A 12720-nucleotide genomic window follows, 5' to 3' on the forward strand; every position below is an offset into this window, starting at 1 on the left:
TCAGGATTAAGAACCTGGACATACGCCAGTTTTCAAAACAGGTCCCCCTTCCCAGGTATAGGGTACCAGGGCCCTCTTTTTTCTCTGTGGTGGAAAGAATCATAGTTTTACTCTTTCCAGCCCAGCCCCTCCCAGCCCCCCCCATCCCCCTCGCCCCCCTTAAAACAGAGTTTTGGGATCCACATCTCCGCCAGGGCTCTCCATCCCCGGAGGTCTCACTAGACTCTTCCTCCTCCCCGTCCATCCACCGTCCCGTGACCCACCTGGTCTGGTCCGGTCTCCCCACCCATCTTCCACAACCCAGGGTCTTCTCACCTGAACAACAGGCAGCCCTTCTGCCCCCATCCATGCTCTCAGGAGCCCACCCCGTTGGGACAGTGGCCACCACCTGCTCCTTGAGACCAAAGTCCTAGCCATGACCTCTCTCAGCCATGAGCCCCTTGATCAACTCAGGCCTCCTCAGGAATTGCCCCCCATTTCCAACCATTAGGCTTTAGCTGGGAAGAGCTGTCTCTCCATCCCTTCTAGGTGATCTCCCAGAAGGCCTGGGATCTGGAACCCTCTTCTTTGCCTCTGGAAAAATGAAATCTCTTGGGAGTATGGCCCCATTGGCCTTTTCCTTTTTGAGCTTTTGGGACAAGTTCATGGGATCCCTGGGTCCCTCTCCATCCTCAGACTTTGGGCCCAGAGGGTACCCAGTGAATGAATGAATGAATGGAGTGAGTGAGTGAATGAATGAGTTATGCCTGACAACCCAGTTTCAAGTATGGAAAGGAAGCTCAGGCGCCTACGAGGGGCAGTGGGGAGCTCTGGAAAGTGGGGGCAGGAGAGAAGACTGGGGGATCAAGGTAGGGGCTGCTCCTAGAATCGCTGGACCAGCAGCGACAGACCAGCGAGAGCCTCCCACCCTGGAGTCTTCCCCGCTCCTCTCAGGGGCCCGGCCGGGACCAGCCGGCCTGGCGGCGGGCACCGGGCCCGGCCGCGTCCGCACTCCAGCCAACAGGAAGAGAGAGAGCGAGGCCGGGCGCGGCGGGCCAGCTGGCGGGTGGGGAGTCCCGGGCGTGGGCGCTGGGAGCTGGGGAAGCCCCGCCGGCGCCTCCCCGACTTCGCTGTGCGAGAGGTGGCGAGAGCGCCCCCCTCCCGCGGGCCTCAGCGTCGTCCTCCGTAAAGTGGGGCCCCTTCTGAGGGGCTAAGGGCGGGCGGGGGCCGAGGTGCGCCGGGGAGGGCAGAGAGCGACCGGCACCGGGAGCCGGAGGCCCGGACCCCCTTCCTCGCTGCGGCGGGGGCGGGGCCTTCGGGGGGGGCTGGCCCTGGTGAAGGCGGGCCCTGAGCGGGGGCGGGGCCGGGGCCGGCACCTGGGTGAGGTCGCGCCGCCCGGCCCCCTTGCACTTCCGTGTGCAGCGGCGAGAGAGAGGGAGGCGGCGGCACCGGGATCCCCGGAGCGACCCCCGGCATCCGCCCGCCGCGCTGAGGCCCGGACGGGACTCACCGGCCTACGGGCCCGTCCCGGTCGGGCCCGCAGCGAACCCCTGTCCGCGAGCGCGCCCGGGGACGGCGCCCGGAGCTGGACCCCAGCCGCCGCGACCCCTGGCGCCTGGCGGTGCGCGGGAGGTGAGTGAGGGCCGGGCCCCGACGTGGGATCCGGGCTACCCTTAGGGCGCGCCGCCCCTCCCTTCCCCCTCCCCGATCCGGTTCCCGTTTCTGAAACTGAGAAACTGAGCCGCGGCCAGCGAAAGTCCCGTCGCGCTCCGAGACCCGCCGGTGCCTCCGTCCCCCGTCCGTCGGTCTATCCCTCCGTTCAGCCGTAGGGGTCGAGGCCTTCTCGTCGGTCTGCTCCCGGCCCCTCCACCCGCGTGTGTGCCATAGACCCTCGGAGCGTTCGCCCGTCCCTCGCGAATCCCCGGGGCCCTCGGTCGGTCCATCTGACCCCACCCCCTCTATGTTCCCGCGTCCGCGTCTTTCCAGTCCCGATCGGTCAGTCCGTAGCCCTCCGCGTGCCCCACCCCCACCGCACCTCCCGCCGCCCCTTGGATCCTGTGCTCCCGGAGCCGCGCCCCCGGCCCACGCTCGTCGCCCCCTGCCGGTCCCGCCGCCTCTCCTTTTCTACTGCGGACTGGAGGCCGGGCCCCGCGCCCGGCCTCGCCGCCCGCCCCCCAGCCGTGGGTCCCTGCCGGGCCCAGCCCGCGCGGCGCCTCCTCCTAGCTCTCTCTCTCTTCTTTCAGTCTGGGTGTCTCTCTCTGCCTTTCTCCATCTGTCTCCCGCCTGGGCGTGGCTCCAGTCTCCACCATCCCCCTCTTACCGCCCCGCCCTTACGCCCCTCTGAGTCCCCTCCCCTGGTGGCCCCTTCCAGGTCCCATCGGTCCTGGCCCCTCCGCAATCCAGACGCCACCCCCGCGTGGGGGCCCGGCCAGGTGAGGGGAGAGGGTGGAGGAGAGCAGGGGTGAAGAGGCAGGAGGTGGACACCGTCAGAACTGTCTCACTTCTCCGACTGTCCCATTTGTCCTCGCCTGGGAGGGGAGAACCCCACTGAGCCCCTCCACTTCCATCTGGTCAGAAGGACTTGGTGGGGTGGGGGGCATCCCCTTCTCTGGTCCCTACCCTGATGGTTGGACTTGACTCCTTGTGCTGAGTCGCCTGTAGCTGAGCATGTAGGTATGTTATGTATCTGTGCCTCCATGTGTGTTCTCTGTCACTGTGTCTGTGGTCCTTTTGCACATGGTGTGACTTGCCTGTGTGTGCGTGTGTATGTCTGGGTGTCCTGAGGCTCTGTGTGCCCTTTGCAACTATGCGTGTACTATGTCTTGGTGTGTTCTTTGTCACCAGACTCCCCTCTGTGTGTTGGTATGTGTGTGTGTCTTCGTGTGCCTGTGTGTCCCTTGTGTGTCTGGAGGGTCCTTTGTTGCACACTGGTTTGTGTCATGGTGACCCACTGGCCATATACATTTGAGCTGTTAATTTTGGGAGCCAGTGGTGTTGGAGTGTCAGCCCACCATGCTCTTGTGTGTGTCTGTATGAGTGTGGATATGAATGCACACTCACTTGTTCTTCCTCTCCCACTGCCACGGAGCTGCTGTGACCAGGCTGACCTGGTCACCGAGGGAGGGGACGGGTCCCTTGAGTTTCCTCGTTCCTGCTGTGGACTGAGTTGGGGTGCGGTGGACAGGCCGGTAGAGGGCAGCTGTGTGTGTGTGTGTGTGTGTGTGTGTGTGTGTGTGTGTGTGTGTGTGTGTGTGTGTGTGTACACGCGCGCGCGCACCATGTTGAGGTGTTTAGACAGCTGTACCTGCTATAGGGTGGTATAAGGGATCTGGTGTGTTCCGAACTGTGGCTGAGATGAGACTGGCAGGGGTGAGTGTGTGACTGGTGGGAGACTCAGAGTCTGACTGTATGAAACTGCCAGTCTGGGTGCTAGGGAGTCCCTGTGATTGTGGGGAACCGACAGTGTGGTGCCTGCGCCCCGGGGTGACAGTGCTGGGAGGGACAGTGCGAGCCCCAGTGTGTGAGAGCATGTGGGAGGCTGTGGGGGTGTGGATGTGCACGTGGCTCCGCAAGCCCGGCCCTAGTTCCTGGGGAGGCTGGGGAAGGCCTCCATCTCTCACTCCCCCAAGCTGAGGGATACCGGAGGGCAAGTCTTTGGGTTTGCAGTGTTGTGACGAAGACCCAGGACTCTGGACCCAGGAAAGATGTGGGCTCAAATACTCGCTCTGCCTCTTATGGGCAAGGGACTGGAGCTAGGCTTCTCTAAGGCTGCGTCTCCTTACCTGCAGAACAGAAAAAGCTGCTGTGAGGACTCAGGGTCCTATGTCAGTGGGCCTCTAGCACAGGCTTGGCCCACAGGCAGAGCTTAGCACATGCTAAGTCTTACTTGGTGACCACTCACTCCCGCCCCCAACTGTATGGTCCCCATTCTCTGTGGAGTTGGGCTAAGAAAAGCCCAGATAGTCCCCAACCCAGTTTCCTGGCTGTGATGTGTCTGTTGCCCATCCCCTGCCCTTGACCAGACTGCTTGCAGGAGGGCAGATGGCTGGCAGAGACCCCATGAACCCTGTTCAGCCCACTCGACGCCTGCCCAGTCTCAGCAGCACTGATCGGGGAGATAGGGCTAGGGAGTGATTTGGAGCTTGGCTGCAGGGTACTGACACCGTTTAGCTGCCACAGCTAATTAGAGTTTAAATTAAAATTAGGAATAACATACAGACAGGCCTGAGGGTGCCTCATTCCCCAGGGAGTGGTGATGGGGGTCTTCAGCTGGAGGAGGAGCTCCCATCTGGGGAGGGGAATCTTTTGTGGAGGCCTGGCCTGGCCTGCAGGAAAAGTGCTCAGGTCTTTCAGCCAGGAGACCAGGGATACCTTGCTGCCTTTGCCATTCCTTCCTTCTAGGGTCTCTCTGAGCCTCAGTTTTTTCAGCTATATAACGGGCCCAATATTAATGGGAGAGTCACCTGGACTAGGAGGTGCGAAACAAGGAATAGAAAGTGTCCCTGTTCATTCGGTACTCCCAATGTGAGTCCAGCACAGGGGCTCTCAGGCCCCGTCACTGGGGCCTCAGAACTACCTGGGGAGATGTAGTCTCCTCATTTTGAAGATAAGACAAACAGAGGCTCAGAGACATTGTCCTAGACCACAGAGCAGTGGCCACCACTGCCACGAAGTCTCCTAGGTCACAGGGCGACCTCTTGCAGACAGGAAGATTAGGAAGCGCTTTCTTGGTATGTCTGTAGTCTGGAAATGCTCCGGCGTCTGAGACACAGTGATCCAGCCCCTAGCATGGAGAGGACACATAGCCGGTGCCTTGGAAAAGTTGGGCCCAACACCCCATTTCCACAGAAGAGAAAGCCGAGTCCAAAGAGGCCGAGGTCTCTGAGCCAGACCGGGCCAGCTGATGGGGAGAGCCTGTTTGGGCTTCCACCTCAGCTGCTTCCTCTCGTTCCTGCAGGTCTGCCTGGAACTGGCCCAGGTGAGGGCTACAGGCCTACTTCTGGTGGTGGCTGCAGCAGGCTCCAGGACTGAGGGCAGGGGGGAGCCAGGAGCCCCAGGTAAGACCAGATCCTCCTAGACAGATGGACATATGGACAGTTGTGCATGGGGTGGCCCTCCTCTTTGGGCTCCTCCCCTTCTGCCGGGGTGGGGGCTGGGTTGGGTGGGGGGAGGGTCTCACAGAGTCCTCGGGCTGGGTGTGGGGCCTGGGTGCCCGGAGAGGGCAGCACTACGCCTGGCCTATGAGGGCTCCCTGCCTTGGAGCTCAGAGGCCTGGGCCCGCCAGCAGTTTGGGGTGAGGAGTGGTGCCACTTTGCTGGTTAGTTAGAAAGATGGTGGTGTATGTGCCAAGGGTTGAGGGGGGATACATCAGCTTTTCTGTGGCCCCTTGGCTTGGCCTCAGGCTGTCTTCATCATCATCACACAGGGGGCCTGATGGTTGCCCTGGGCAAGCTGAGAATGGAAAGAGGTTTCCTGCACTCTCTTCCACACCCCAGTTCCCTCATTTCCCCAGCCTCTCTGGGGTGGAGGAGAGACTCAAAAATCCCCCTCCCCAACCCCCAGATTCTGGGTGAGTTGGAATACTAGGGAAGGCTGTAATCTCTCAGGCCCCTTATAAAACTAGAGATTCCTTCCTTTGGGGCCAGACTTGCCTCCTTCAGCCCCCAATGCAGTGAAAACAGTCCTGTGAGTTATCCATTGAGTGTCCAAAGTCCAGTGGACAAGGTTCTGGGGGTGTGATGGCGTTGCTAAGGGCACCTGGAACCTAGGGAGTGATGGTGGGGAGGGATAGCCAAGGTGGTCTTTCCTCCAGGAGGCCTCCCTGATCAGCCCCCACTCCCCTCCCTACTGGCTGTTGGGCACCTACAAGTTTGGGGAGGGGTGTGAATGGACCAGTGGGGGCTGAGTTCTCAGAGCTTAAGTCTGGGGGGAGGGGGAGCAGGAGGTCAGGGTCCTGGCTCCTGGGATGGGAGTGGGCGCTGAACAAAGGCAGGGTCATCACTGGGTCTGCTGTTTATTCAACTTACCATCAAACCTAGAGGGCAGGAGGTAACATGTCCTTGGCTGGCTGAGGGCCTCTGCTGCCTGAGGTCAGGGGGCCACCCTCTCCCAGCACGGAGCCTCATTCCCTAAGACGTTCAACCAGTTAGTCGTGGAGCCAGCCCACTTTCAAAGCTCAAACATCACTTACCTCGCCCGCGCAGACCTAGGTATGCTCACACAAGGACATAGAGACTGAACTGCATTCGGCACCCATGCCCGCAAAGCCGTGAGTGCCCACACACACACACACACCGCACATGCACACACACGTCCACAGCTTTTCACATGCACTCACCCACAGGCACGCTCAAACACGCACACAGATGCTCACCCAGTCATCCTTGTACACAGAGGCCTGCCCACACACACCACACTGCCCATTCTGGGTCAGGAAGTGGGGGGTCCTAGGTCAGGGTCACAACCCAGCCTGCGTCTGGCACTGAGGGTGAGGTTTGAGGTGTGGCGGTGACCACAGGTGCGCCAGGGGGCTGGACCACATGGGGAGGTGGGCTCTGCCCAGGCATTCACCAGCCATCCTGCTCACCTGGGCCAGACCCCAGGCTGACCAGGACTCGGTGTGGGGGGAGTTGGGGATGAGGGGGAGGGACCACGTGAGCTGTGCCAACACTGTTTGTGGCTGCCGCCACAGAGGAGGAAGTGGGCTGCCTGTGGTCATGGGGCCAAGGTGCTCGCAGGTGGATGGGGGTCCAGTTAGCCCCGCTGTCCCCCGTAGCATCCATGCCTGGCGGAAGCAGAGTTACTGGGCTCTGGCAACCGGGAGGCAAGCAGGATGCTTCTCCCAGAGTGGTGTGTGCATTTTCCAAGGCCTGGGCCCAGGGAGAGGCCTGTCCATCCGAGGTGTTTCCGGAGGCTCACTTCCCCTGGGCTGCCCAGGAAGTGGTTTCAGAGTGGGACTGACCAGCCCTCTGTCTGTGGCCTGCCCCGCCCTGGCCTTGCCTGTGAGGGGAGCAGCGCCTGGCCAGTGGGTTAGGCTGACTGACCAGGCTTCCCACTGCCAGGGCTGACTAGGCCTTGCCGGAGGCCCAAGGAGAGGGCTCGGGGGCTGAGGCCACGACCTCCCCTGCAGCCCCTAGAACCCCAGCTCCTCCTTCCCTCCGAGCTCTACCCTGAGGCTCAGAGCACTAACTCTGGCAGGCGCAGCCGCCTTGTGTGACTTGGCATCTGCTGGGTTGCGTCTCTGGCATCGGGCAGCTCCGAGCAGCCGTATGAATGAACCTGGGCAAGTGGCTTTGGTGCCTGGTGCCTCATTTTTCTTCTCTGACAGATGAGACAACGATAGCATCCATCTTCATGGGCAGGTGCCGGAAACTACAGATAATGTATGCAAAGCAGCTAGCTTCGTGCCTGGCACTTTATTAGTGTTTAAAGAGTAGAAACTGTAGTTATGTAAAGCACTTAGCACTCGGTTTATGGTAACTATCCCCCAAAAACAGCAAGTGGTCTTGATGATGGGGTTATTATTGTCGGAAGACCTGGACACCCGCCCAGTGTCACAGGGCCAGGTGGCCGCACAGCCCGGCTAAGAAGCCAGGTCTCAGGCTCCCTCATTCCCCCCCTTACATCTGCCTCCCAGGGGCAGTCCTGCAGGGCGGGGAGTGTTCTATCCATGTCCTCGGAGGAGAGGAGCTCCGGGGTGGAGCAGCTGTGCCCACTCAGCAGCCCAGCCCCCTCACTCCCTTTCAAAGGGAGAAAAATAGATCTCATGACAAATGGATGCAGGGAAGAGAAAGGCAGCTGCTTGCTGCCCCCTCAGGCCTCCCCTGGGCCCCTTCCCCCACCATGGTCCCCTGCAGGACGCTGGGCTTGGAGAAGTTGAGGCTGGCGGTGAGGGGTGGATGGTGAGCCCTCCTGCCAGCCTGCCTACCCTTCGGACCCCTGGAGTCTGCCTGTGAACTGGGAAGGGGGTGGATGTCCAGGGCTAGAAATTCCCGCTGCACACATATCCCTACATACGTCCTTGACACCTGGCAGCTCGTGGGCAGGGACCTGCCTTCCTGGGGACATGCAGAGGGTCAGCCCAGGGAGGGGGAGGCCCTTTGCTATCCAGGGCCAAGAGGCTGGGGGCCTCGGGTGTTGGTGTGATAATGATGGTGGTAGAGTAGGTAAGGGCCAGGAGACTGGAGGGAGGGAGAGGGGCAGGGGCCTTGGGCTAGAAGTGTGAGTGAGGGCATGCTGGAGATTGAGGAGCAAGACCTCTGCAGGTGTCAGACAGACCTGGGTTCGAATTCTCACTTGATATTTACTGGCTGTGTACCCTTGAGCCAGCGACTGGACTGTTTTGAGCCTCTGTGGCCTCATCTGTGCAATGGGCATATCAGGGAGTTTCCATTTGAGACCTGAATGATAAGGAGCCAGCCTGTGTTTCAGGGGAGGGGCAGGAAGACGGAACAGCAAGTGCAGAGGCTCCTAAGCAGGAAGGAACCCGGCTGCTCAGGGAACTGAAAGGGGTCACTGTGGCTGGGGCAGAGGAGTGAAGGGAGGGCAGTGGCCGAGGAGGTCAGGGAGGTAACGGGAGCAGCTTGCGTGGGTCAGCCCCAGGAGAGGCGTCTGGGCTTATTGGAAAGCGAGTAACGAGAGATCTGCTTTAGTCCCTGGGGCAGAGGGGCTGTGGGGCTGGATCAGAGGAAGGAAAGCAGGTGGGTGCAGATCCTGGGGAGGGTGATGGGGACAGGTTGAGGGCAGTGGTGGAGAGACGAGAAGAGACAACTTCAGGACAGGACTGAGAGCGGTACCGCGTGGGGAAGAAGCGTCCTACCCTCCCCCCACCTCCACGGCGTCTGGCCCTGCTAGCAGATGAGGTGGCACTTGCTTGGGGAACACCAGGAGGCCTGCTTCACATGTGTTTGAGTGCTTCTAGAGCCTAATGAGTCTGGGGAGGCAGGGGGGCCCACAGGTAGGCCTGGAGTTGGCGGGCCTGGGCCGAAAGCGGAGACCTGAGAGTTAAGAGGTAGCAGGCAAGCCTGGGCTGGGGAGGACGGGGTTCTGTGGGTGTTTGGTAGAGAAGTTCGAGAGGCCCTGGACACAGGGCTGGGATGGTTGTCCCTTGAAGGTCCCTGCCGAGGTGTCCAGGAGGGCAGGTTTGTGGTGGCTGAGCCACTGTTTTCAAAACAGCACCGGAAGCTTTGGGTCATGTCACCGGCTTGTTGGGTAAACAGCACAGCCGAGCGGCTGGATCAGCTGTCTGCTTGATGTGGGGCCAGGGCGGGGGTGGGGGGAAATAAGAGGATTGCAGGGGCTTCCAGTACCGGGGCTGGAGAAAGCTTTGGGGTCTCCATTGTTAAGACAGGGAGACTGAGGCCCTGAGAGAGACGGCAGCCAGCCCAGGGTCAGCCGGGGGTCTTGAGCTGCCTTTGCCCAGCCCCGTCTCTTCCCAGAGCAGCAGTCCAGGGCAGGGCCACTGCAGGGCAGGAGGCTTGAGAGTGCCCCTTTACCCACTGATCCAAGGAAGTTTGGGGGTACCTGTGGTGACAGGATGACTGTCACCACAGGTACTGTGGTGAGAGGGCCAGGAAAGAGGACAGCGGTGGCAATAAGGATGCTGGTCTTGCACTCAGACCAACCACCTAGGCAGGGCAAGATCATTCCCTTTTACAGCCGAGGATGCCAGAGCACCTTGGCCAAGTTCTCCGGGCACCGAAGGCAGATCGGGTCTGAACTAGACCTGTCCAGCCCACACCCAGACCCCCACTCCGAAGTTCCCGTGTTTACCACCTGCCGTGGGATGGCACACCCTGGCTGTGCCTCTCTCCCGTCCCTAGAGTGGGGAGGTGTGATCTGGGTCCTGCTCACCTTGTGGGGACGGACGGCAAAAGTCTTCAGTGGCCATCTCACCTTTTCCCGAGCAAAGATGAATGTCAACCGTGGGGAGAACCACGGGTACAGAGGGACAGGGTGGAGGAGCAGACTTGGGGCTGCCCTCTGGGGAGGCTGGCGGAGAAGCCATTCCCATGGCCAAGCACACACCATTGCCCTCACCCCACAGGAGGCAGGTGGCCAGTTCCAGGTTTAGAACTGGAGGGTCCCTCTCTGCCTCCCCCTGGGGCTGCCCCATCGGCTTTGTGGTTTTGGGTGAATTGCTCCATCTCTCTTTGTTAGGTTCTGCCCAGTGAGTCTGGAGCTCAGTAGAGGTCGTGTGTGGGGTGCTTGGCATGGCTGTCCTACCCGCAGCAGGTGTACGCCCTCCCCTTCTCCTGTGTACCAGGCCTGTGACCGCCACCTGTGACCCCTAGCCTTGTCCTCGGCCTCTGCTGTCCCCTCAGACAGGTGGGTGGGGAGGCCTGCCCAGCTATCTGCCTGACTGGCCCCCTCCTTCCCTTGTGCACTTTGGACTTTGCTCTGGGCCAGGAGGGACTCTCTCTGCCTCCCTCAGCAGGGAGGCCCAGCCGGCCGACGGCTGCCCTTCCCTCCTTAGCCATTACCCCCAAGGGCTGTGCTAGAAAAAGCTCCATCTGGACCTCCCTGGTACCAGCGCCTAGTCAGATGCGTGTGGGTCCTTCCAGGCTCCTGCGTTTGTGCCCGCATCGGCCTGGAGCATCTCTGCCTTGTGTACCTTGTGCTCGTGGTGTGCCGTGTGCAGCTGGATCTCCCTGTGGTGGGGAATGCGTGAGGGTGTCAGAGTCCTGGGTGGCCTGCGTGGGCCTGGATATCTGTCAACGTGGGGAGGGGGCGGTGTTTCTTAGTGTGTGTCACTGAGTCATTGTAGGCGTGTGTATGTGCCTGTGGTTTTGACTGTGTGCGCGCGTGTCCAGCTGCAAACAGGGTTCCCCATGTGTGACTGTGTGTTTGGGCTGGTGGGTGTGCCCGTGTGTGTGCACATGTGTGGTTATTCTGGGAGAGGCCCCCATATACCCCCCACCCCAGCTCCTCACAGAGGCCCCCTTGTCCTCAGTCCTACCATGAAGGGGCCTTCGTTCCTCCCTCGGGGGTACCTGGAGCCCTCCCTGCGGCTGACCCCGGGGCTTCCCCAGTCCTAGGACTAGCTGAGTGACTCAAGGCCTGGGCCTGGTGTGGACTCTGCCGCCAAGAGGGCCTGTCCTCCCTGCCCCTGGCTCCGCGTGCTGGCAGGAGTGAGTGTGAGCCCATGACAGCTGGTCCCAAGTCCTGCCCTCGGACTCTTCCAGCCCCTCTGGCCAAGTGGGCCAGCTGCACCCCTGCATGCCTGTCAGATTGGAGTGCATCCTGGTCCCCACTGCACCCCAGCTCCTCTCACTCCCTTCCTTGTACTTACTGCCTGAGCAGCACTCACGTCGCCCTCTAGTTACACGTTTATGTGACTGTCCCCCAACGAGCTGTGAGTCCCATGGCCCTGTGCATCTTGTCACTGTGGTGCCTGCCGGCGGGGCCTTCGGGACTTACAGCCCCCCAGCCCATCGTGTGCGGAGTTATGTTGCCACCAGCGCGTGTTTTCCTGGGAAGAGGACCCGAGTCCTTCACTGGTTCAGGGTGTCGCGCCCCCCCCCCCCTCTTTGTGAGTGCAGAGACTTCATTCGTGCTGCCCAGGCCTTACCTGTGATTCCCACTGGATCCCAGTGGGCTGGGCCAGCCCAGCAGTAGGATTTTTGAATGTCTCCTCAGGGCATTCAGATGTGCGGCCAGGGCTGAGAAGCCTGAGCCGGGGACAGAGACCGTGTCCAGAGAACAGACCCGGGTCCTCAGCATGAGCTTCCCAGGCAACTGCAGAGGGTACCTGCGGGGGGAGAGGTTAACATGAGGTGGGGGAGCAGCCGGCTTCCTGGGGGAGGGAGGAACAATTCCCCAGGGATGGCCTTTAGCACTGTCTGAAAGGATATATAGGAATTATGCAGGACACGCTGGCTGAGGGAACAGCATATGCAGAAAGAGGGGGCTTGAAAGAGACAGGAGTTCACAGAGCAGCCAGAGGTGAGGTCCAAGGTGGAGAGCAGGCCAAGGCCAGACTGAGGTCTGGGCTTTCTCCAAGGGCAGGGGGAGCCCGGGAGGTTCCACGGGCTGGGGAGGGACCAGGAGTGGTAGCAACTGGGAGGGGGTCACTGGAGAAAAGGAGGAGAGTTCACTGCAGTGGGTTGGTCTGTGTGGTATGAGGGTGGGGGCAAGAAGGAGCATGGCAAGGGGATGAGGGGCTGGTTCTGGGGAGGAGCAGGTGTCGGGAGCATCCCCTGCTCTGGGACTTGGCCATGACCTGAGACCATAGTTGAGCCTCCTCCCAGGACAGGGCTGGGCATATGGAGGCTGGGGCACAGGCTCCGGTGGAAGGGCATTAGAAGGGCCTTGCTAGCCCTTCCCCTCCCCCACCTCCTGCTCTTCTTGCTGAGCCCATTTCCTGGGTTGGGAAACCCCTGTGGCCTCCTTGACTTGCTTCCGTCTGGAAGGCCATCTGGGGAGGCCAGCCTCCCTGTCAAGCCCGGCTCCCTTGCCCTGTTGCAGCGCTGCCAGAGCCAGCCCAGCCCCCTCCTATCGATCACACTGCCTCTCACTCTCCTTCCCTGCCACTCTCTGGGCCTCATGTGTCCGCCCTCCTTCATTCACCCTTCAAGGCCCGTGGGGGCTGGATGTTGAACTCCCCCCTGGTGATGCTGCCCTCTCCAGCCAGCCTTGACAGGCAGCAGGTGGTGCCTTCCACGGGCAGGCGGCAAGGGCTGGCCCCAAGGTTGGGCAGGTATGTGTGAGAAAAGGTTGCATGGGAGGGGCGCATCTTCCGCC

General features: G+C 61.1%; 1 protein-coding gene across 6 annotated transcripts in view; it reads left to right on the plus strand.

The window, feature by feature from the left end:
* The first annotated feature begins 1380 nt into the window (after positions 1-1380).
* PRKCD (protein kinase C delta) overlaps positions 1381-12720 on the plus strand; it is a 29030-nt gene continuing 17690 nt past the window's right edge. For 4 of the 6 annotated variants that reach the window (XM_027587040.2, XM_027587041.2, XM_027587042.2 and 1 more), the window contains exons 1-2: positions 1475-1611; positions 4937-5036. The gene's annotated coding sequence lies outside the window, so the exon portion shown is untranslated. Of the gene's footprint in view, positions 1612-4936; positions 5037-12720 lie in introns of all 6 variants that reach the window. The other 2 variants (XM_027587044.2, XM_027587045.2) reach the window with 1 other exon arrangement.

The sequence above is a fragment of the Zalophus californianus genome, chromosome 1 (genome assembly GCF_009762305.2).
Source record: "Zalophus californianus isolate mZalCal1 chromosome 1, mZalCal1.pri.v2, whole genome shotgun sequence".
Taxonomy (NCBI): domain Eukaryota; kingdom Metazoa; phylum Chordata; class Mammalia; order Carnivora; family Otariidae; genus Zalophus; species Zalophus californianus.